The 22,103-nt window shown below is 42.3% G+C and overlaps 1 protein-coding gene across 2 annotated transcripts in view; it reads left to right on the top strand.

The window, feature by feature from the left end:
- GALNT2 (polypeptide N-acetylgalactosaminyltransferase 2) overlaps positions 1 to 22,103 on the top strand; it is a 230,287-nt gene that overhangs the window by 27,059 nt on the left and 181,125 nt on the right. The gene's annotated exons all lie outside the window — the stretch shown is intronic.

Below are 22,103 nucleotides of genomic sequence, written 5' to 3'. Positions count from 1 at the left end.
AGATCGTTTCTTTAACAGGCTTCTAACTTTTTTCGGATCTTACAACAAAAGTCTAAGGGGTGACTTTTAAAGGTTGTCTTCAGACCTCTCACATTTGCTCATGTGGGAACAGTACAGAATTTAGAATCCCCTTTTTAAGAACCGTGTCTTTCATTCCAGCTAAGTTGTCTGTTAAATGCCCAGAGAGTGTAGGAGGTGCTGGTTAGCATTATGGCATTTGGTTGCTTTGGGCACTAAGGAGGACACTATATTTTTTCATGCCATCTCTGGAGTGATTGAGACCAAACTTAACTATGTATGTGACAGTTTTGTGGGTCCCTGTGGTCATCTGTTAACCATGGTCATCTGTTAACCACTTCCCTTGGGACTGGGTCTTGGTCCTCTGTGTGAGCAGAGGAAAATTGCCTATAACAGGAGAGAAACTTGTTCAGGCCTGAACTCTCCTCTGCCACCTCCCAGGGCCTGATTCCTGGGTGGAGATTGGGGTCTGTTTCTCCAGGGTCCTGCTTGGTCAATGGAGAATAAGGCTCACAGCCCCTGGGTTCCACCTGTTGCTTTGACACTCCAAAATTCCAAAATGCTGAGCATCCCCCTGCAAATTCTTTTGTGACCCTCTTTAGGCCAAGGTACGCACTTCTTGCCCTGGTTTCTCCCACAGAGACTCATTAGCATTCATGGCATGATGGGCCGGGGAAGCAGTGGCCAAAGGCTGGGGGCCATAATGGTAGGATGGAATAGCCCAACTCCCATGGGCCTCAGGTGCTCATCAGAAAGGACCCAGGAGGGAACACTTTGTGGAGAGCTGATGACTAGAAGACTCTAACCAGAGAGGTGTGAAAGATTGACCAGGGAATGAGGGTTAGATCATGTGCAGTGGTTGGGGCCAAAATGAACTTGACATATATGAACAGACAAGAGTAAAAGGAAGGCTGAAAAATGAAACATAATGGGTGAGGGTGACAAGGCCAAAGGCGTTTGACAAAGAAAGCCCTTGGGCTGCGTTTATATATTTGGTTCCCTCCCCTTGCTGCCCAGGGGATCACGCAGTGTCTGAGATTGAAGAGAATCCAGGATTTCTACACGCAAAGCATGTTCTCCAACCCTTTGATCCATCCTTTCTGGTCTCTTGGAGTTTATTCTTCGCATGTAATTGTATTCCCTGGGTATGTCCAATCATCCTGCAGGTCTTTTTATCCTTTTCCACACCATGTCTCCAGTCTGGAATAGCTGTGGTTAGGTGGAAATAGTCAGGGTTGGGAATCATTTCTGGTTACCCATCTGGCTTTCCCCCAAGTGCTCTGTGAGTATGACATAGAGGAGATTAGCACTGTAGCACTGTAGTACTGTCCTTCCCTTGTTCATCAATTTGCTCGATCAGGCACCAGTAACATCTCCATTGTGAAACTTGTTGTTACTGTTTTTGGCATATTGAATACGTCACAGGGAGCTTGCCAGGCTCTGCCGTGCGGGTGAGAGACTCTCAGTAGCTTGCCGGTCTCTCCAAGAGGGACGGAGGAATCGAACCCGGCTTGGTCACGTGTGAGGCAAACGCCCTACCTGCTGTGCTATCACTCCATTAGTGTTCTTTTTTTTTTTCTTCCAGAAATGCTGCATTGCCTTTACAGCTTAACAAGCCCCAGTTATATTTGGAGTAAAAGTGGTTGCTGGGCAGTCTTCCTGCTGAGATGTTACACTGCTAGACTCAAATTGCACATCTTATGTTCATTTAACTCTCATGAGTTCGGAGTTACCTCTGATTATTTTAATATTCTATTCCTGAATAACTACATTAGGATAAAACTATGTTCTTACTGCGCTGACTTCTAGTATAGAGGACTGGAGGTGTGGGGCATTTGACAGGATGGAGGAGGATTTATTCCTGTGAAGTGTTGAGGTACCTCTGGGCAATGCTGAAGGTCTTTCAGGGTGGGCATATAGTTGATTCATGCTCCTGTTCGTGCCTTATGGTAACTTGACATATCTTCAAAAGCATCTGTTGGAACATTTCATCACGATCACGATCATCTTGTTGTTCGTCAATTGCCTTGAGCAGGCACCAGTAACGTCTCCTTTGTCCTAGCCCTGAGATTTTAAAAAGTGCCATATTCAAGGCTCTTTCAGGGTTAGGAGAATGAGACCCCCAGAACCAGCCACAACCATGCTGAGACCACGCTCCACATGCATGAAGGAACATTTCATGTCACCTGTAAAGGGGTTAAATTGTCATTAAGGGAGGCACCCAGGTACCATCAGACATTTGCAAAGAGATGGTTTTTGTCCACCTTTGTAGAATGTAGAGAGGTTTTATTCTAGTGAGGGTTTAATTCTAATGAGATGATTTTATTCTAGAACCTGGTATTCCAAGCCCCTGAGAAAAGAGAAGGAAATGAGAAAATTGTGTCTGCAATTATTTGGTGTGTTTGGAGAAACAGACTAAAATGAGACCCTCAGGGATAATATTTGGAGTCACTGGAGTCAGTCTGTAGTGAGACTGGGTTATGGCAGCATGGGGGCACAGCTGTCATTCCGCCTTGATTTGAGAATGCAAGAAAATGATTACCTCAGTCTTTCAGAACTCCCGAGCACTTCCTAATAATAATACCACAATCTCATTAGGGGTGATTGAGAGAGGGGGTGAGAAGATAACATAAGTCAAGGGAAAAGGGGAACAGGATAAGAAGTAAGACTAGTGGGAGAATTTCTTATAGCCTGATTATTGAAGCTGTTTCACATTTTATTGGAAAGGAGTGTTCTTATTCGCTGACGGGGGAAATAGCTGTACAATGGCTAGGGTTTTTTTTTTTTATTTGCTAAGGAGATTTATTTCTCTTTTCACTCCATGTTCCTCCTCTTTTATTTCTACTTTACATAGGACTTTTACAGAATGACAATTAAGTCTTCGACTGACTCTCCTGTGCTGGATCTGAATTGCTAATAACTTGACATCAATAAAACATGTTTAGGGTATTTTCTACTCAGCTGTGTGTCTGCTGCACTGTCTGTGCTTTTGGGAACACCCAGAGTATGCCATAGAGAGGTGACCTGGACAATTGTGAACTTTGGAGTCATTGCCTGGGTTATAGCCTCAGCCCTACTTGTAGTTTATATCTTTGGACACAGGTACTTTTCTGAGTGTCTGTAACCTTTGCTATAGGTGGAGATCATAACAGCATCTACTTTATGGATTAAATGAGATGTTGCCTCATTGTATGTGTATACGTATGTGTTCCTTAACTCTATCTGCAACTGTTGAAAAAGGTACACTCGTGCACGTCCATTCACCCAATATCTTCCCTACTTCATAGCTGAAAAGGGGTATTGTGTGTGTTTATGCATATGTCACATAAGATATATCTCAGCTTATTAGAACTGTAAAGGCCAGTTATTTTGTGTAATAAGCCAGTTTGTTTCTCTGACTGGGAGCTGGCAGCTGAGTCTTCTTTTATGAGGTAGGCACTAGCAATCGTCTGACACAGTCCCTTCAAAATCAGTGCACTGGGCTCCTGCAGAGACAGGCATGGAGTATTGAGCATACTGAAATTTTTAGGTACTAAGAGACGCCTCCTTCAATGACCAGTGAATGTCTTAATGTATATAGTGAACTGTAGGCAAAGTGGAGGAATCTCTCTGTTGATTGAACTTTGATTACTGTGTTAAGATGAAATTTCAAGCAATGCAGATTGTACTCTCATTTTCTCTTTTGGTTTTCCTTTCCTTCTTCCTATGTTCAAATAGTTTTTTTCTTGCAGTCTGCTCCCTTTTCCCCTTTATTTCACCTCTAGTTCCTCTGCAACTGTATTTCATTGGTTTTCAGTCTGGCTACATGTTTGCAACATCTGGGGAAATGTTAAAACTACAGTGCTTAGGCCAAAGTGCTACTCATGTGATTCTCATGCAGTCAGGCTTGGCAACAGTTGATCTGGAAAGCTTTCTTGAGAATTTCATCCACTCTAAACATTTGTGATTCTTTTGAATATTGTTGGGTCAGAGCAAGGGTACAGTAGGGCACTTGCCAGGCAAACGGCTGACCTAGGTCTGATCCCTGCCAGGAGTGATCCCTGAGTGCAGAGTCAGGAGTAATCCCTGAGGACAGCCAGGTATGACCCCAAAACAAGACAGAAGGAGAAACCAGAGTTGAATATCGTAAGCTACATAATTGAGTGCCTGTTGTATTTACTGAAAGATATTCTTAGTCATAGATAGTTGTTCCGAAAGCTCTAAGAAGCTTGCTGTTTACCATAGAAGTAGTGGACAGCAGATGTAAACACTGATAGGCTAGAACTTAAAGTCCAGCTTTTCTCACAGGCATTGGGTGAAATGAATGTGGGGAGTGAATAAACTAATTATTTTAATTTAGCCTTTGTTGTTTGAGAAGGGAGGTTTGACCTCTTTGTATGTCTCAGAGATGGTGTGGATGTAAATTCCAGACACACTGTGCTGGTCCTGTACTGAGATTGGTACTCCATATGATTTGCACTTTAGTGGGTGGGAAATATTGGGAACTTTTTCATGGTTCGAGGACATAGATATGCGTTGTCCAACTTTGTTAGCCACTATTCTGGAGGGAATTAGGGCTGTCTCTTCCAGTGTGACCCAGCGGGAGAGGTAAAGTGTTTTATACACATCCCAGCTGCTTCCCCTGCAGAACGTGGCACACATCCACTGAAAGGAGGATGGAACTCCCTCTAGCAGACCTCAGTCCTCCTCTCCTGGTAGGTGTGAAGTCTTAGAAGAAGGTTGTGCATGATGAGGGGCCACAGGGAGGGAAGCATTGGAGTTCCCATGCTTTTGAGTTTCTAGAAGTTATTGGACCTGGCTCATGCCTCTGCTGGAAGATGAGCTGGTTGGGACTTAGCGATCCTATAGGTATAAACATGCTTTTCCATGGGGGTGGGGGGGACACACAGTTGTTTATGTGTGTAACACATTTATAGAAGCAGGAATATGGCTATTCCCTTCAAAAGACCTGATATATTTTCTGTTGTGTAAATCACATGTGTTCAGACAAGTGGTTAAAAATAAGAAAGGGACTGAGCTACTTCAGACTGAGTGTAGAGAGACAAAAAGAAAAATCATTAAAAGCAGCATTTCTCAACTGGAGGCTGTATGATTCCCAGTGCACCCCCAGGCTATTCCTAGAGGGTCATAGGTGAAAATGGTGTAAATGGGGTCCATGGCGTGAGACTAGTGCACTAACCAGTTGGCTAGGGGCCACTGAAAGGAAATAGTTTACATTTGGGGAAAAAAATGACTAGAAACACTGATAAGTGGTCTCAGTTTGTATTTTTGTTGTGTTTAGGTGGGGTTGGGGGTACTTCTCAAGCAGTGCTCACATGTCTGGGGGCCACTCTCAGCCCAGATTGGTAGTTCAGTGCTTGGGTTGCGCAGTTAAGTGTTGCTTGGTCCTAGCAGTGCTGAGGACCACTTAGGATCTTACGTTGTCATGTGCAAAGGCTTATGTGGTAGTACCAGGAATTGCACTTGGCTCCATTCTCAAGCAAGGCATGTGTGCCTGACCCCTGAGCTTTCTCCCTAGTCTCTCATTCTGTATTTTCTGTTTTAGAAAACCAGTGTTACAATTCACCTAGGAAGTTGTCAGTCCTAGGTTGCAGTTTCCATCAGTCCAAGCTATAAACTTAGATTGGTGAGTGAGAATGACACTTCTCCTATGAATGATGAGAGCCAGGCCTGTGTGAGAATCTCCTAGGGGAGCCAGTCCTCAGGCAGCTGCTGCGTGGCTGGACGAGCAACTGTGTTTTCTATGGGCTTATTTCTCCTAGCCTCTGGACACGTGGTGAATGATTCTTCACCATTCTAGGCATATTGCTGCATAAAGAATTAATTCCTACTCCCTAGGGCAGTGGGGCAGATTCATGGTGCAGTTTATTTCATTGTTTCTCCAGATTTTCCAGACCACAGCTCTCTTCTGATCTTGTTTTTTCCTGTGCCATCCCCCCACTCCTTGATCCTGCACTCGTTGGTCCTACTGGCTGTCCTTAATCTCATGCTCCCCACTCCCCACCCCCCCATATATGTGATTTTCACCTGTGGCCCCCTACTTAAGAAATGCGGAATTAAAATTATGTAATGATCTCTTCTTGTTAGGTCTGAATGTTGGCGGAAAATTCTAAATAATAATGGTAGGTCTTCTGTCGAAAAATTGAATGTAATCAAAGTAGAGAGAGAGTAAAGTGTAAATCATCTGCCACACTGGCGGGGGAGGGGTTGGATGGGGGTATACTGGGGTTCTTGGTGGTGGAAAATGTGCACTGGTGAAGGGATGGGTGTTTGTTCATTGTATGGCCGAGACTTAAACCTGAAAGCTTTGTAACTGTTTTCACGGTGATTCAATTTTAAAAAATGCTGTATTAAACTATTGTCTTAGTTTAAAATCCTTCTAGGCTCTGCTTTGTGCTGTCTGCAGATCGCACCTACTTCGCCACAGCCCTCATAGGCCCTTTTCGGAAGGGGTGAAAGAGACCAGCCAGATGTTGGCTTACTGTTCTGGGACCAGCCCCTAGGAGCCCTGACACTGAAGCAGTTGAATGCAGTTTTTAGTTTCCCCAGCTCTGACAAACAGCTTTCAGCACTCCACTACCTCAGAGATTCCCTAAACAGCACTCCCTTCTCAGATGGAGGTCTGGTCCTCAATGTGCCTTCGTCCAAGGGTGTTCGGTTTAGTAATTCTTCCGTTGGCTTCTTCCATCCTAGGGCAGTGGATGTATCCCACTGACACTTAAGATTTTCTTGATGCCCTTTTTCCATTAGTAAGCCATATCTTTCTACCTGGCTAAAAATCGGTATAGAAATTTCTCTGTTCACTGTCTGAATTTTAGAAATTGGATCCTGACTGATACATCTGGTGGTGTTATTATTATTATTAGCGATAGCACAGCGGGTAGGGCGTCTGCCTTGCACGCAGCCAACATGGCCGACCCGAGTTCGATTCCTCCGCCCCTCTCGGAGAGCCCGGCAAGCTACCGAGAGTATTCGATATGCCAGACACAGTAACAACAAAGTCTCCAAATGGAGACATTACTGGGCCCGCTCGAGCAAATCGATGAACAACGGGAGGGCCTTTACCTTTACCTTTACTTATTTTGGGACCATACCTGGCTTACTCCTGGCTCTGGGCTCAGAGATCACTCCTGGCTGGCTTGGGATCCTAGAGACCTAACCTGGGTTGGCTGTGTGCAAGACAAGTGCCCTACCTGATGTACTGTCATTCTGGCTCCCATCTTTTCAGCAATTTTTAGTAATTAGATGGCAAGACTATTTCCTGAAACAGATGTAGATTATGCTTCACCCTTACATTTGTTTTATTTCCTTCTCATCTTCCTAAGCAGATTTTACTTTGATTCTTCAATGAGATTTGAGGTAAAGTCTTTTAACCAGTTTCCTTTCTAAATTAGCAGCCAGAGTGATTTATTTCCAGGAAAGATGGTCACATATGGCTAATGTCATCCATTCCGTGATTTCTCTCTGGCTTTATTTTTGGAAGGTGACATTTTCTAACCTTATCTCCACATTCTATGTCCATTATGCAACAACTTTGGAATTTCCTTCCACTTCTCAGTTATGGGTTAAGTATTTAAAGTGCATAAAGCTCTAAAAAGATTTGAGGGCTGGAGCGAGATAGCAGCTCAGGTAATTGTCTTACATACAGCCAACCTGGCTTCAGTTCCCAACACGACATATGCTCCCTTGAGCCCCACTAAGAATGATTACTGACTGAGTTCAGAACCAAAAGTAAGACCTGAGCACAAACCAAGTCCACAAACCAAGTTGGTGGTAGGCGGATATGAGGATATGAGGCTGCTTATGTGGGAGCATTATATTATGTTTGAACACAGGTTCATTGAAATCAGAATTAAAAAAAAATACTAAGGCCAATTAATTATGGTGAGGAGCAAAAGAAACAAGTGAAAGAGGTAAATGAAAAATTAATGAAGGAGAATGCATGAAATTCTCCACTGGGTTAGAACCTCTCTCTCTGGAATCCTCCAACTAGCCTGGTGAGATGGGCCTGGCTATCCTTACTGAGCAAGAGCCTGACCCCAAAGCCCTGGCGTGTGACTCCACAGCTTCTCAGGAGCATGTCTATAGGTGCTGCATTAGGGGAAATTCCTTCAGTGGAACACAATTTGTAGCCAGAGAAAAAGGAAACTCTTTGGGTTACATAGTTCTGATTTACTAATATGAGTATTATGTAAATTTATTTCCTTGCAAGACAAACATTTTCTTAGTCTTCAGACTTGTTAAGAATCCAGTTTAATTCGTTTTGGGGGCAAGTAAGGTAGGGGTTGGGGTACCTGACAGCTCAGTGGTTATTCCTGGCTCTGACTCAGGAGTGATTGCTTGGCAGTGCTGGGGGAAACTGCAGTAGCTGGGATCAAACTGGGGTTGATAGCGTGCTTGGCAAATTCATTACCTTCTGTCCTATCTCTCTGGCATCTAATTTAAAGGTCACTGTATATCTTAATGTGAAGAAGTGTCTTTCTGGAAAATTTAGAAAATACCAAAGGCAATGACACAAAAATGTTCGTTTATTTAACCCAATACCAGAAACTGAAGTGGCAGCATGAAGTCTTTATTGAATGGCGTATCTCTGTAGGAGAGAAAACAGTAGCCCCACTTCCAGCCTGCCTTCTGCAACCCTGACCTGGTTAAGGGTAAAACCGAAGAGGCTACTGTCGCAGTTTCTCTTGTCTTTTCCCTCTTCAGATGCAGCATGAAGTGGTTGCTGAGAAGGCATGCAGGTAGGACTGAAGAGGTAGTTCAGTGGGTAGAGAGATTGTTTTGTGCTCTGAGAACTGGGGTTCAATCCCTAGCATCCCATAAGGCCTCTAAGCACTACTAGGAATAATTCCTGAGTGCAGAGCCAGAAGTAATCCCTGAGAATTGCCCAGTGTGCCCCCCCCCAACTCAAAATAAAAAAAAAGGCAGACCAGCATTGGGTAAATGGGTTTAGATACAGCCTTTTGTGTTTATTGGCCATGTAAATGTGGGCTAGGTGCTTAATCTCTCTGTCTTTATTTCATCAAGTAGATGAAATAATGTTTGTTTCATCAAATAAATGTGGCAAATTCGGCTTTTTTTTTTTAATTTAAATTTACATTCTCTTCCACAATAGCGTGTTGAAAGGAGTGTATATACTATTTCCAAAAGTTATCTAAAGTTAACACTACTTTGCAGTAGTGTTAAGGCCAAACAATTTGGAGAAGGAAGAAGAGTGACCATGGTGGGAGGGGCTGAACCTTTTGCTGCTGCAGCTGCTATAAATGTGTTATTTTCTTTTATCCTCCACTCAGATTAGTGAAGGATAGCGGTTCCCCCTTCATGGATGGTGAGATACACACAAGATTAAATAAAATGACATAGATAAAGCTTACAGCCCAGGACTGGAGTTGTACGAAGTTCTTGGTCACTGAATTTTTCTTCTGATGACAGGCTGATGCTTCTCTAGGTGTTATGTTTTGGTACATTTCTGATGTTTCAGGGTGAGGGAGAGAAAAACATTAGAGAGGGTCAAAGATTCAGAACTGGACTTTTTTTGGTCAACTGTCCAGCAGAGGGTTGGGGCAGTGGCAGCAGATTTTTTTTTTTTTTTATAAACGTAGGAGTACTGCTATTTATTCAGGCACTGATTAGGCTGATTGAATTGGGCATGATCTCCATCTTACTTTGTTTTCCATTTTTTATAATTTTATTTATTGAATCACTGTGAGAGCAGTTACAAAGCTTTCAGATTTAAATCTTGGTCATACAGTGAAATACACATACCTTCACCAGCACCCGTTCTCCACCACCAAAAGCCCCAGTTTACCCCCACCCCACACCTTCCCCCTACCTGTGGGGCAGAAAACCTCCACATTACTCTCTCTCTACTTTGATTGCATTAAATATTTTGACACCTGACCCACCATTATAATTTGACATTTTACCCCAACACTCGGATCAGTGACCAGCAGATTCTTGGGTCTGGGAGTGACATCTGTGGTAGGATGAACTTTTGTGTGATCCCTCCGAGGGATAAAAATTGTAACTGAATTATAATAGTGACATTGACCACTGATTTTCCACAGCAATTTGAATGCCTTTTTAAATCCTTACCAGAACTCATTTTTGTCATCTCCATTTATGGACAATGAGACTGATAAACTGAGTTGGGGATAATGAGGGAAGTGATTATTGGAGTGGTGTTGGAGTTGAAACACTGCTGCTGCCTTCTTGGGCCAGGTTTGCTCCTAACTATTACACTCTACTCCATTTTCCATGTGCAAGGTCCAGGGTCCACTTCTTAGATCAGGGCTGAATAGTTCTGGGGTGACATGATTTTAGAGGAGCGGGTGGCACGGGTGTCTGTGGTGGTGAAAGGTCTCTGATGTCCCCAGCACTTCGTCCATGTTGGATGCATTGTGTGCATCAACCTTCTGTACCAAACTTTCCCTGACCACTTTCGGGTCCAAGGTGTCATGATGGCTTAGTGGTCGGTGGTGAGCGTGGCACTGGCTGAATAGGCCTGGTAGCCTCATTTGACTCCCGAATCCAGTTATCCTATTGGAGAAAGAATGCATGGGGGGCTGCCTCATAAGAAGCCATGTGGGGAAGAACTGTGGGTCTAAGTCTCAGAGGGCTGAGTGTTCCCTGTGGACTGTTTCTCCCTAAGACCAGGTAACTGTGCCTCCTGGCGCTACTACCATCTTCCCAAATGAAGCGGATTACAGGATCTGCCGGGGTACTCTAGAGGGTCTTGAGAGATATAGCAATCAGTGCCATATGTACGATCATAAAATTAAAGAGACATGAAACCTAGAAGGCACATTTTATTTTGGTGTTTAATTTTCTCAGAGGTCCTCCAAACCCAGCTCTCTTTCAGTGAAGACTTCCCCTCAGCAACAGATGGTAAATAGATTCTGCAGGATGAGTAATCCCTTCATTTCTGTCTGAATGGTTTGTTTAGAGGCAAACAAAATGATTCCTACTTCCTATTAAATTTGTTGTGAGAATTTTAGGATCATATGGAGCTACTGTCCAAAGCTATGCTGGGAAGAGGGGATAGACAGTAACAAAGACTTGTCGACATCAGAATTCAGACTCAATATTGTCGGAGACCTATCACATTATACATCAAACTCTGAATTCAGTGAACTATTAAGCGAATGTTCACAACACTAGCTATTTGTTCAGAAGAGATCATATTCCACAAGTTTTTAGCGAGCCCGTTATATTTCCTTACCCTTTTTCTTGTTTAGAATTCTTAATTTTTAAAAGATTGTGATTTTGTCTGTTTTTATGAATCTGATTATATAAGGGACATCATATGAGTGAATTCAGAATGGTTCACTTGTATCACTTGTCATCCCATTGCTTATCGATTTGCTCGAGCAGGCACCAGCAACATCTCCATTAATTCCTGTCGCATGCTAGTGTAGCCCAATGGCATCTCACTCCAGGAAAATGAAGAGCCTCAAGCTGTTCCTTCAGGGTCTTGACAAAGAAGTCTGACCATCTCGTAGGTGGGTGCCTGGGTGTTCTTTTGATGTCCCGTGGAATCCAGTCGGTACTACAGCTCTAGTCCAGTGGTCGTCTCTGAATCGCATTACGTGACTGGCCCATCTGATTTTCGATGCCTTGGCAAACGAGACAGTGTCCCTGATTCTCGATTGTCCATGGAGGTCGGAACTCTGGATTCCTTTCTCACTTGAGTGAAACATGATATTCTGAGCATAGCTCTTTCAGTTCCTCTTTGGGAGATCTGAATAGCGTTCTTATCCTGTTTTCACAGGACCCAGGTCTCTGGTTGTTTTACTTAATAAAATGTCTTTAGGGTTAAACCATATTGTGGCATGTGACAAAATTTCCCAATTCCCTTGTGTTTTGGACTAAATGATATTCCATTATTCAGTAACATTTGGATTATATCTATCTTTTGGCTGTTGGAAATAATGCTATCCTTTATATTTTTAACATAAAATTACATTTTATTTAATCTGGGATATCGCTGGAAATGTTTTATTGTCTTTTAATGGCGGACTTACGGTGTCACTATGAAGAATACAGTGTATCAGTAATAACTGGTACCTTAAGGCAACTTAGATACTTCTGGGTCTTTATCTTGGGTCGTATAAAATAGATAATTGTCCTAGTTCTATTTTGTTTTCAGGCATTTGAAGTGATTTAATATGTATGAATGAGTATACTTTGCAAAATGACATTAGTGTTAGTGAGTAAGCATGAATTCTGAGGTTTTGTGTTTGCATTTAGGGAGAGTAGAATAAAAATTTTATATAATTATTTCAGGAACTTCAAATACTTTATTCTCTCTCACTTTAACATAGAATTGGACTGTTTGGGAATGTGAGGTCTGAAGTCATATAAAAAGATTTTGTAAGTGCAGAACAATAGTACACTGGGTAGGGTGCTTGCTTTGTATGCAGTTGACCGGGGTTCAATCCCAGCACCATATATGGTCCCCCAAGCCCCTGCAGGAATGATCCATGAGCACAGAGCTGTGAGGAAGTTCTGAGCACTGTGGGGTGTTGCCTGAAACCCACAGGAATTTGGGAGGTTTAGAGGGAATAGAATATGTAAGTTCTCTGGGTTCTGTGTGGCAAGGGACAAGCTACACTCAGAATTCGGTTGCCTTATTTGGAAGTTCCTACATTGCTCCCTCCCCTCTTCCCCCCTCCCCCTGCTCCCCTTGGTTTTTCATTAGTTTTTTTGTTCTGACAAGGGCTGTAGTTTGGGTAGCTTTTTTTTTTTTTTTCACTTCTAGGTGAATCCAGAAATTGGCTAGAAATTTGAATGTGGTATGTAGATAAAACTGTTCATTGAACCAGCCAGTTGCATGCTTTAATTGGATGTTTATGATCTTGCAAAATCACATCTAAGAGGGGATGATATTTGAGCTCTGGCAGTGTCAAAACAAGTTGACCATAAACCTCTAAATCACAGTTGTTTTGATGTTTAGAATTTCTAATGTTTTAAAAAATTGTGGTAAATATATAATGATATTTACTACAGTAAACATTTTTAAGTGTACTGTGTTATGCATTTGCATTGTTTTACGTAACCCTTCACCTCTGAGAACCTTTGATATTGGTGTTTCTATAGAAACACCTGACACATGCTCTGGCCCTACTTACTCTTACTGCCTCCTGCCTCAGATTTGCATTGTTTATGGGCACCGTTTTATCCATTTTGCTTATTCTCAGTCACATACACAGGTTATCAATTATTCTATAATAGAACTGCACTGTAGCATTGTCCTCCTGTTGTTCATCGATTTGATCGAGTGAGTACCAGTAATGTTTCCATTGTGAGACTTGTTGTTACTGTTTTTGGTATATTGAACACACCATGATGGCCTGCCAGGCTCTGCCGTGCGGGCAGGATACTCTCGGCAGCTTGCCAGGCTCTCCGAGAGGAACAAAGGAATCAAACCCAGGTCTGCCTCCTGCAAGGCAAACACCCTACCCTACTGCAAATGCCCTACCTGCTGTGCTAGCTGAGCACTGCAGGGTGTTGCCTCAAACCCACAGGAATTTGGGAGGTTTAGAGGAAACAATAGCTGGAGCAATAGCATAGCAGGTAGGGAGTTTGCCTTGCATGCGGGCAACCTGGGTTCAATTCCCAGCATCCCATATGGTCCCCTGAGCACCGCCAGGGGTAATTCCTGAGTGCAGAGCCAGGATTAACTCCTGTGCATTGCCGGGTATGACCCAAAAATGCATTATTCTATAATAGCGATTTCAAAGGTTTTGGAGCCCCAGTTGGAAATGCATGACAGGAATACTTCTCAGTATATATCTTTGTGAGTCTGGGCACCAAAGACCATCAGATGCAATCTTTGGTGCAAGTTCCTCAAAATCTTTATATATGCTCAGTGTGTTTGATGCATCTCTAGCAAGTCCTAGCTCGGTGACATTAACTAGGAGACTGTTTCCCGTTTATCAATACTCTTCACATATTCCAAGTTGAGATGTCCAATAGGTGCCAGCAAGAAAACCCATTTTGGGGGCAGCATGTGCTCTTTTGCCATGATCCTAGTCATGCAACTTCTTTACACAGTTCAGTGTGGGCAGCTTAATGATGTTTGGGTCTTTCTTCCCGAAGGAGACTTTTCCTTCCTCTGTGTTGTTATGACCCTGGTCAGGCTACTCTAGTCATGTTCATGGACTCTCTTTGTCTCTCTACAGTTGGCTCTGCAAGCCAGTCAAGGGCCAGTCTGACTCCAGTTGCCTTCAGTTTCCTTCCGTTTTGGGGTTATGAAACATCTAATTCTAAGGAAATACTTTACTTTTGACTCAGTGTCACCAATACTGCCAAAAGTAATAGCATTTCCCCTTCTTCTTGCCTGGTCCGAGACTCTTTTTGGACAAGAAGCATGGTTTGTTGATATATCCTAACTTCTCACATAGTGGTGGCTAAGAGTAGGAACTAATATATTGTAAGCAAGATATTGTTTGTTCAGTGAGCAATTGAAAAGTGAAGGTTCAGTTCTGGAAGTAGTTATAGTTTGCTGTGATGCTAGGCAGTTTTCCCCATCACTCTATGCTTGAGTTTTCCAGTTTTTCAGATGCATATGTTTCCCAGCTATGGTCCAGAGAGATAGTATAGGGGTTCAGATGCCTGACTTGCATGCAGCTGACCCCAGTTTAATGCCTGGCATTGATTGCATTGTCCTCTGAACACAGTCAGGAGTGACTTCTGTGAAAGGAGCTGGGAGTAACCCCTGAGCATCCTGGGTGTGACCCAAACCTCATTTCCCCAAAGACCCCCCCAAAACTCTTAAATGTACCATATACCCATATATACATATATAATACGCACGTACGCATACACATATGTATGTGTTCATGTATTAGTATTGTGCTTCCCAAAGGGTCCATCAAATGCGCCTCAGTGTGACATTTGCAGTAAATATTAAGCCAGTGCTCCTCTCCATTTCCGCCCATTCGACTGTTCTTTCCTTCATTTGTTGTCTGGGACTTTTTGTTCCTTGGATGCGCTCCTATTGGGTCCCTGCTTGGTCTGTCATTTGTGCCCTGAGATCTAGTCATTCCTGAGTATATCCGGTTACTAGGGTGTGATTGCTAAATTGAAATCTTAAACCTGCAGAATATATTCCCACCTAGAATAAAAACAGATGTCCTTTTGCAGACAAGCAATTTAATAGATTCTTCATATGATACTGATGGTATTTTAACAAGTTTTCAGGTCCTGCCCAGCCAAACTCTGAGCTGGGATTAAATGCTTAATTTACTTGTAAGGTTGATTGAGGGAAAAATATGTAGTGGAACTGTGGTCCTGCACATCTGTGATGGATTGATTTTCTAGATTTTTTTTCTTTTTCATATCACTTTCTTCTCATTATTTGCATATAGGGAAGCCATGGACTTTCAGGTATTGGTTTATAGCCTGCAACATTACTATACAAGTCTATTGTTTCTAGGAGCTTCTTGGTAGAGGCTTTAGGTTCTTTAAATATAGTATATCATCTGCAAATATGAGAGCTTGATTTCTTCCTTTCCTATCTGTATATCCTTAATATATTTTTCTTGCCTAACTGCTATTGCAAGTACTTCCAGTACTATAATGACTAGAAGTGGTGAGAGTGAGACAAGACAATCCTTGTCTTGTCCCTGATCCTAGAGGGAAGGCTTTTTGTTTTTCCCCATTGAGGATAATGCTTGCCCTAGTCTTGTAGTTGTTGGCTTTGACTATATTGAGGAAAGTTCCTTCAGTACCCATTCTGGTGAGAGTTTTCATGATAATGGGTGCTGGATTTTGTCAAATGCTTTCTCTGCATCTATTGACACGATCATATGGTTTTAATCTTTTCTTTTACTGATAATGATGGATTATGTTGATTGATTTCCAAATGTTAAACCATCCTTGCATCCCCGGGATGAATCCTACTTGGTCATGGTGTATGATCTTTTGAATGAGTTCTTGGATTCTATGTGCTAATATTTTGTTGAGGATCTTTGCATCCATGTTCATCTGGGATATCAGCCTGTAATTTTCTTTTTCTTTTTTTTTTTTGTGGCATCTCTTGTTTGCTTTTGGTATTAGGGTGATATGTGCCTCATAGAAACTGGGAGTGTTTCTGTTTCTTCAATTTCCTAAAAAAGCTTAAAAAGAACTGGCAGTAGGTTCTCTTTAGATGTCTGGAAGAATTTGCTAGTGAATCCATCTGGACCTGGGCTTTTGTTTTTGAGAAGACTTTTGATTACTGTTTCAATTTCTTTGATAGCAATAGATCTATTCTGGTGTTACAAATCTTCTTGGTTCAGCCTTGGGAGGTTATAAGAATCCAGGAATTTATCCATTTATTCTAGGTTCTCTTTTTTCTTCGCACACAGACTTTCGAAGTAATCTTTGATGATCTTTTGAATTTCTTTGGTTTCTGTTATGATGTCCCCCTTTTCATTTCTGATTCAGTTTATTAGGGTTCTCTCTCTCTGTCTCTCTCTCTGTCTCTCTGTCTCTCTCTGTCTCTCTCTCTCTCTCTCCCTCTCTCTCTCTCTTTGTGAGTCTTGGTAGTGGTTTATCAATCTTGTTTATTTTCTCAAAGAATCAGTTCTTGGTTTCATTGACCTTTTGGATTATTTTTTTGGGTTTCCATGTCGCTAATTTCTGCTCTAAGTTGTATTATTTCTTTCCTTCTGCCTGGTTTCGGCTCCTTTTGTTGGTCCTTTTCTAAGATCTTGAGCTGTGAAATGAAGTTATTTATGTGGGCCCTTTCTTCCTTCCTGAGAAATGCTTGCAGAGCTATAAATTTTCTCCTTAACACTGCTTTAGCTGTGTCCCACAGGTTCTGGTAGCTCATGTCTTCATTCTCTTTTGTTTCCAGGCATCTTTTGATTTCTTCCTTGATATCATCCTTGACCTAATTGTTGTTCAACACTAAGTTGTTTAAGTTCCATGTGTGTGATTTGTTTCTCCACAACAGTGTGTGATTAACGTCTATCTTCAGTACATCATGATCTGAAAAGATAGTTGATAAAATTTCTACCTTCCTGATTCTATTGAGGTATGTTCTGTGACCTAGCACGTGGTCTATCTTGGAAAATGTTCTGTGTGTACTGGAAAAGAATGTGTATTCGTATTTTTTGGGGATGGAAGGCCCTGTGTATATCTATTAGCACTCTGTCTTCTATTTCTTCCTTCAAATCCAGTACTTCCTTGCTGAGTTTTAATCTTGCCGATCTCTCCAGAAGTGATAAGGCAGTGTTGAAGTCTCCTACTACTATTGTGTTGCTACCAATGCCCTCCTTGAAGTCTATTAGCAGTTGTTTTAAGTATTTAACTGGTCCCTCATTGGGTGCATATATGTTGAGGAGTGTGATTTCTTCCTGCTGTACGTATCCCTTGATTATTAAAAAATGGCTTTCACTGTCTCTTCTAATCTTTTTCAGCCTGAAATCTGTGTTGTTGTATACTAGTATGGCCACCCCGGCTTTTTTGAGGGAGTTGTTTGCTTGAAGGATTGTTTTCCATCCTTTGACTTTGAGTCTGTGTTTGCTGTGACTGTTCAGATGTGTTTCTTGTAGGCAGCAGAATGTTGGGTTCAGTTTTTTAAATCCATTTTGCCACTCTGTCTCTTAATTGGTGCATGTAGACCATTGACATTGAGAGATTACTGTCATGGGGTTTTGTGCCATCTTTCTGTACTGGTTCCCCCCCCCCCCCCCATGATGATTCATGTTCCTCCTTAGAATTTTTATCTCTTTCCTGATAAAAACTCCAATATGAACTTTTCTTGTGCTTCAGAGTGGATTTGCCTGGGTTAGATAATTGATGCTTAGTATGAAGTCCAGAGGAAAGATTAAGGGGACTATTTCCTTAGTTTCTGGTCTTATTCTCTCCCAAATAAAAGGACAAAAAGTGGTTGAAGTAAAAATGCTTCTTCCTAAAATTAGCTGTCCTGTTTGTTTTCCAAAAATTTCTACTTGAGTGATGCAGGCACATTTTACCCCCTTTTAGTGATTCGTCTGCATTGTATAAAAGTGTAAAGACAAACTGTCTCTCAGAAGAACTAATTTTAGGTGCTGGTAAACTTTTTATCTTCTCTTTGGAGAAGCATTCCCCTCCCCCCTTGAAAAATGAGTTTAACTCTTTGTTTTAAAGTTAAAAAAAAAGGGAGCCTGGGCAAAATCCCTTGAAGGCAAATACATTGATTTGCTAGAGCCTCTTGGCACCCAGGAATCCTTGGCTGAATGTAGGATTGTTTGTGCTCTAAATACAGGATTGAAGTAACCTCACTCAGGAGAGTGAAGTTTGCCTCTGAAATGGACAATTTCCTCTCATGGAATTCCAGGATTATTTTCTGGAAGAGCTTGTTACAGCTTTGGTCTGTACCTCTAGAGTTCACATTTTGAGTCCTTGAACTATTTGTTTGGAATGGTCTGCTTTAATCATGATCACTCAGGACAGCAGATTGTGCCTTTAAAAAAAAATTAAGAGACATAATACAACTAAGTCAGTCAGGTTTCTGTAAGCAGGATGGAAACATACTGTACGGGGTAGGTGAGAGTCCTGGGCGTTCACTAGTGGAAGAGTTGAAAACACTCCAGTAGCTCTGACAGTGCAGTGCTAAAGGACCTGGAAATGAGGGTGAAGATGGGGATGGGGATATGGAAGAGGTTTGTGAGAGGGGTTTTTAGAGGGAGTTAAGTTGAGAAGAGTTGCAAGTACTAAGAAATAGCTTGGAGAAAGTATTTGAGAACTTTGTGGCATCAGAGTACGAAGAGGGTTACTCCTGGTTCAGTGCTTGGGGAATTGATCCCAGGGCTTTTGGAGAAATTCTAGCTGCCTTGACTTCCCCAAGTGAGGGAAAAACAGAAAAATTGCTAAAGTAGGCTCAGAAAGGTAATTGCTTACAAATGCTATTCCAGACTTTGGTCCTTTTGTATTTTAATTTCTTCAGATTTCAGGAAGGCACAGATTCCCTCAATAGATTTGGATAACATTTGTACAGTATCAGTTTGCACCTTGTAGAGCCATTAGTGTGGCTCTTCCTCTCTGCTCTCGTTCATTTTGTGATGATTCTAGTGCTGTCTTGTCAAGATGATCAGTTTTCAGTCAGCAAGAACTGGTTATAGGGTGTGAGCATGGAAGTGCTTTTCTGAAGCTAAACTTTTTTTCTCTAGGAACAGCATCAGTAGCTGTGAATGGGCTTTTTAATCTCAGGGACACTGGGAGAATTAGTGGTCAGTGGTTTTCCTTCTGCTTGGCTTGGGGCTGCAGGTACTGTTCAAGGATGTGTTTCTGACAGCTCACTGAATGGGAAAACTTATTTACCCAGTACTGATTTTATAATATCAAAGTTATATAGGACACTGGTAGACCTTTACAAGAAAAAAAAAACATCCAACCCCATCAAAAAATGGGGAAAGGAACTGAACGAAACAAAAATGAAATTCAAATGGCCGAAAGGCACATGAAAAAATGCTCTATATTCAAATCAAAACAATGAGATATCATCTTACCCCACAGAGACTGGCACACATCCGAAAAAACAAGAGCAGCCGGTGCTGGCGTGAATGTGGGGAGAAAGGCACTCTCCTTCACTGTTGGTGGGAATTCTGACTGGTCCAGCCTTTTTGGAAAACATTATGTACATTCCTCAAAAAACTAGAAATTGAGCGTCCATATGACCCAGCAATACCACTTCTGGGAATATACTCTGGGGACCCAAAAGTATACAGCAGAAATGTCATCTGCACCTTGATGTTTATTGCAGCACTTTTCACAATAACCAGAATCAGGAATCAACCTGAGTGCCCTAGAACAGATGACTGGATAAAGAAGGTATAGTACATCTACACAGTTGCATACTATGCAGCTGTTAGGAAGAATGAAGTAATGAAATTTGCTTATAAATGCATTAACATAGAGAGTATCATGTTGAGTGGAATGAGTCAGAAGGAGAGGGACAGGTATAGAACGACTAGAATGACTGCATTCATATATATATATATATATATATATATATATATATATATATACCCGAGTTCGATTCCTCCGCCCCTCTCGGAGAGCCTGGCAAGCTACCAAGAGTATTCGATATGCCAGACACAGTAACAACAAAATCTCCAATGGAGACGTTACTGGGCCCGCTTGAGCAAATCGACGATCAACGGGAGGGCCTTTATTTTTATTTTTATTATATATATTCAAGAGGACAGAAGCCTTGCCACAAGAGTGTATGGGGGAATGAAGGGCACAGGGCAAAGGTAAAGGGATATACCTGATGACCTTTCATTATCTGTATTGCAAACTATAAAACCCAAATGTGGGTGGCGGGGGAGAAAGAGAGAGAGAGAGAGAGAGAGAGAGAGAGAGAGAGAGAGAGAGAGAGCTGCCCATAGTGGCAGGATTGGGATGGGGGTGGGGGACAGGAGGGAAACTGGGATCATTGGTGGTGGAAAAAGTACAATGGTTAAGGAACGTTGCAACATTATATGACTGAAATACAATCATGAACTCAACAATGTGTACATCACTGTAATTCAATTAAAAAAACAAACAAACAAAAAAGATGTGTTTCTGCTCCTAGGTAAGAGGTTCCCCCCACTCCCAGTATGGATTTAATTTTTTTTTTTTGAGGTAATGGTTTAAGGGTACAATCTCTCGCCTCTTTAAAATGTGTTGCTACATCTACCAATTTACCATGAAAGTAAAAATATCCCCACACTGATGTCCGTTGGACCCTTTCCCTGCTTCTCTTCTAATTTCTGCCCCCCCCCCCCCCCAGGTAACCATTCTACAGCCTTAGTGCAGGGTTTGCATTGTTTGCCCTTGATATTCCCTTGCTTTGCTTCTCTTATATTTGAATAAGATTGTCCAGTATTTGTGTTTAAAGGAAAGAGATTCTTGCGGATTTCTTTGTGGCATAAAGGAGAGGGCTAGTAGGCTTAAAGACTACCATCACCACTACCTCATAATTATGTAAACTCTTCTGCAGTTAACCCTACAGTTGCCCAGCCTCACTTTAATAACAAATTAGCTGCTGTGGACAGAGTCCTTATTAGGTACTAGGTTGTTATTTATTCCTTTTCTCCCTAGCTATTTATACAGCAAGAGATATTCCTAGCTGACCTGTTGAATTTTGCTCTGCGTTTCTTATAGTGAATGATTTCTACCTCCAGCATAATTCCTTACTCATGGTGTTGGCGCTTTCCCACATGTTCGGTTTAATTTGCTAATTGATACAATGATACTCACCATGCTAGGGGTGCAGTGGGTAGAGCTTCCCTTCAGTGAGCTGCTCTGACTGTGTTCTGCATCGATGCGGAGTGAGCTTGTTGAATCTACAAAGGTCAGGGAAGTTCAGTGGAAGGGGTAGGTGGGCTCTGATTCTCATCCAGTGTCTGCCACATTCATTTGCCCACAGCTTCATTAAACTAGAAAAGCAAAACAGAAAAACAAACGAACAACACCCACAAAAAAGCAAGCCAGAATCCTATCTTTCGAAGGTTTGGGTCTGGAAAACTGGGGAATTCCTTTCCTATCCTGCAGGATGGGGTTGTTAGCACGAGTTGGTGGGCCTCTGAGAAGTTGGCTTTCGTTGAACTGGATGATCTTAATTCACAGCCCCTGGTTTTTGAGTATAAAAAAAAAGGCAGTTTTAGAACCCCTGTCTAGTTCCATGCATTGAGTCATAAAATAAATGTGCTGTGCTCTGTGGGGGTGGGAGGAGGGAAGCAGGTGGCTGGAGCGCTTAGTGCTCACCACCCACTCTGGCTCTCCTTTCTTAATAGGCTTCAGAAATCCTGGAATGCATAATTCACCAGCCCCGAGAGCTCCACCCATGTGCCCTAGAACTGCAGAATGTCAATGAAATTGGCAGTATGGGGAGGCAGGTGCCAGGTGCCTGTTCTGCCCCTGCACTGGCTGGTCCTGGGATTGCTGGGAAAATGTGCCTGTGTGAGCAACCTTGGACTGTTATTCCTGGTCCTTGCTGTGGTACTCATAAAGCAGAAGGAAGCTGCTATAAAGATACTTGGGTCCTTGCCAGGCTGAGTCACAGCTGACTTAGGGAAATGCCACACAGGACGCTTTTAATCAAACGTCTCCCCTTCCCCTCCCCC

The sequence above is a fragment of the Sorex fumeus genome, unplaced genomic scaffold (genome assembly GCF_029834395.1).
Source record: "Sorex fumeus unplaced genomic scaffold, SorFum_2.1 ptg000007l, whole genome shotgun sequence".
In the NCBI taxonomy this organism is placed as follows: domain Eukaryota; kingdom Metazoa; phylum Chordata; class Mammalia; order Eulipotyphla; family Soricidae; genus Sorex; species Sorex fumeus.
This window is presented reverse-complemented; position numbering and strand designations above follow the sequence as displayed.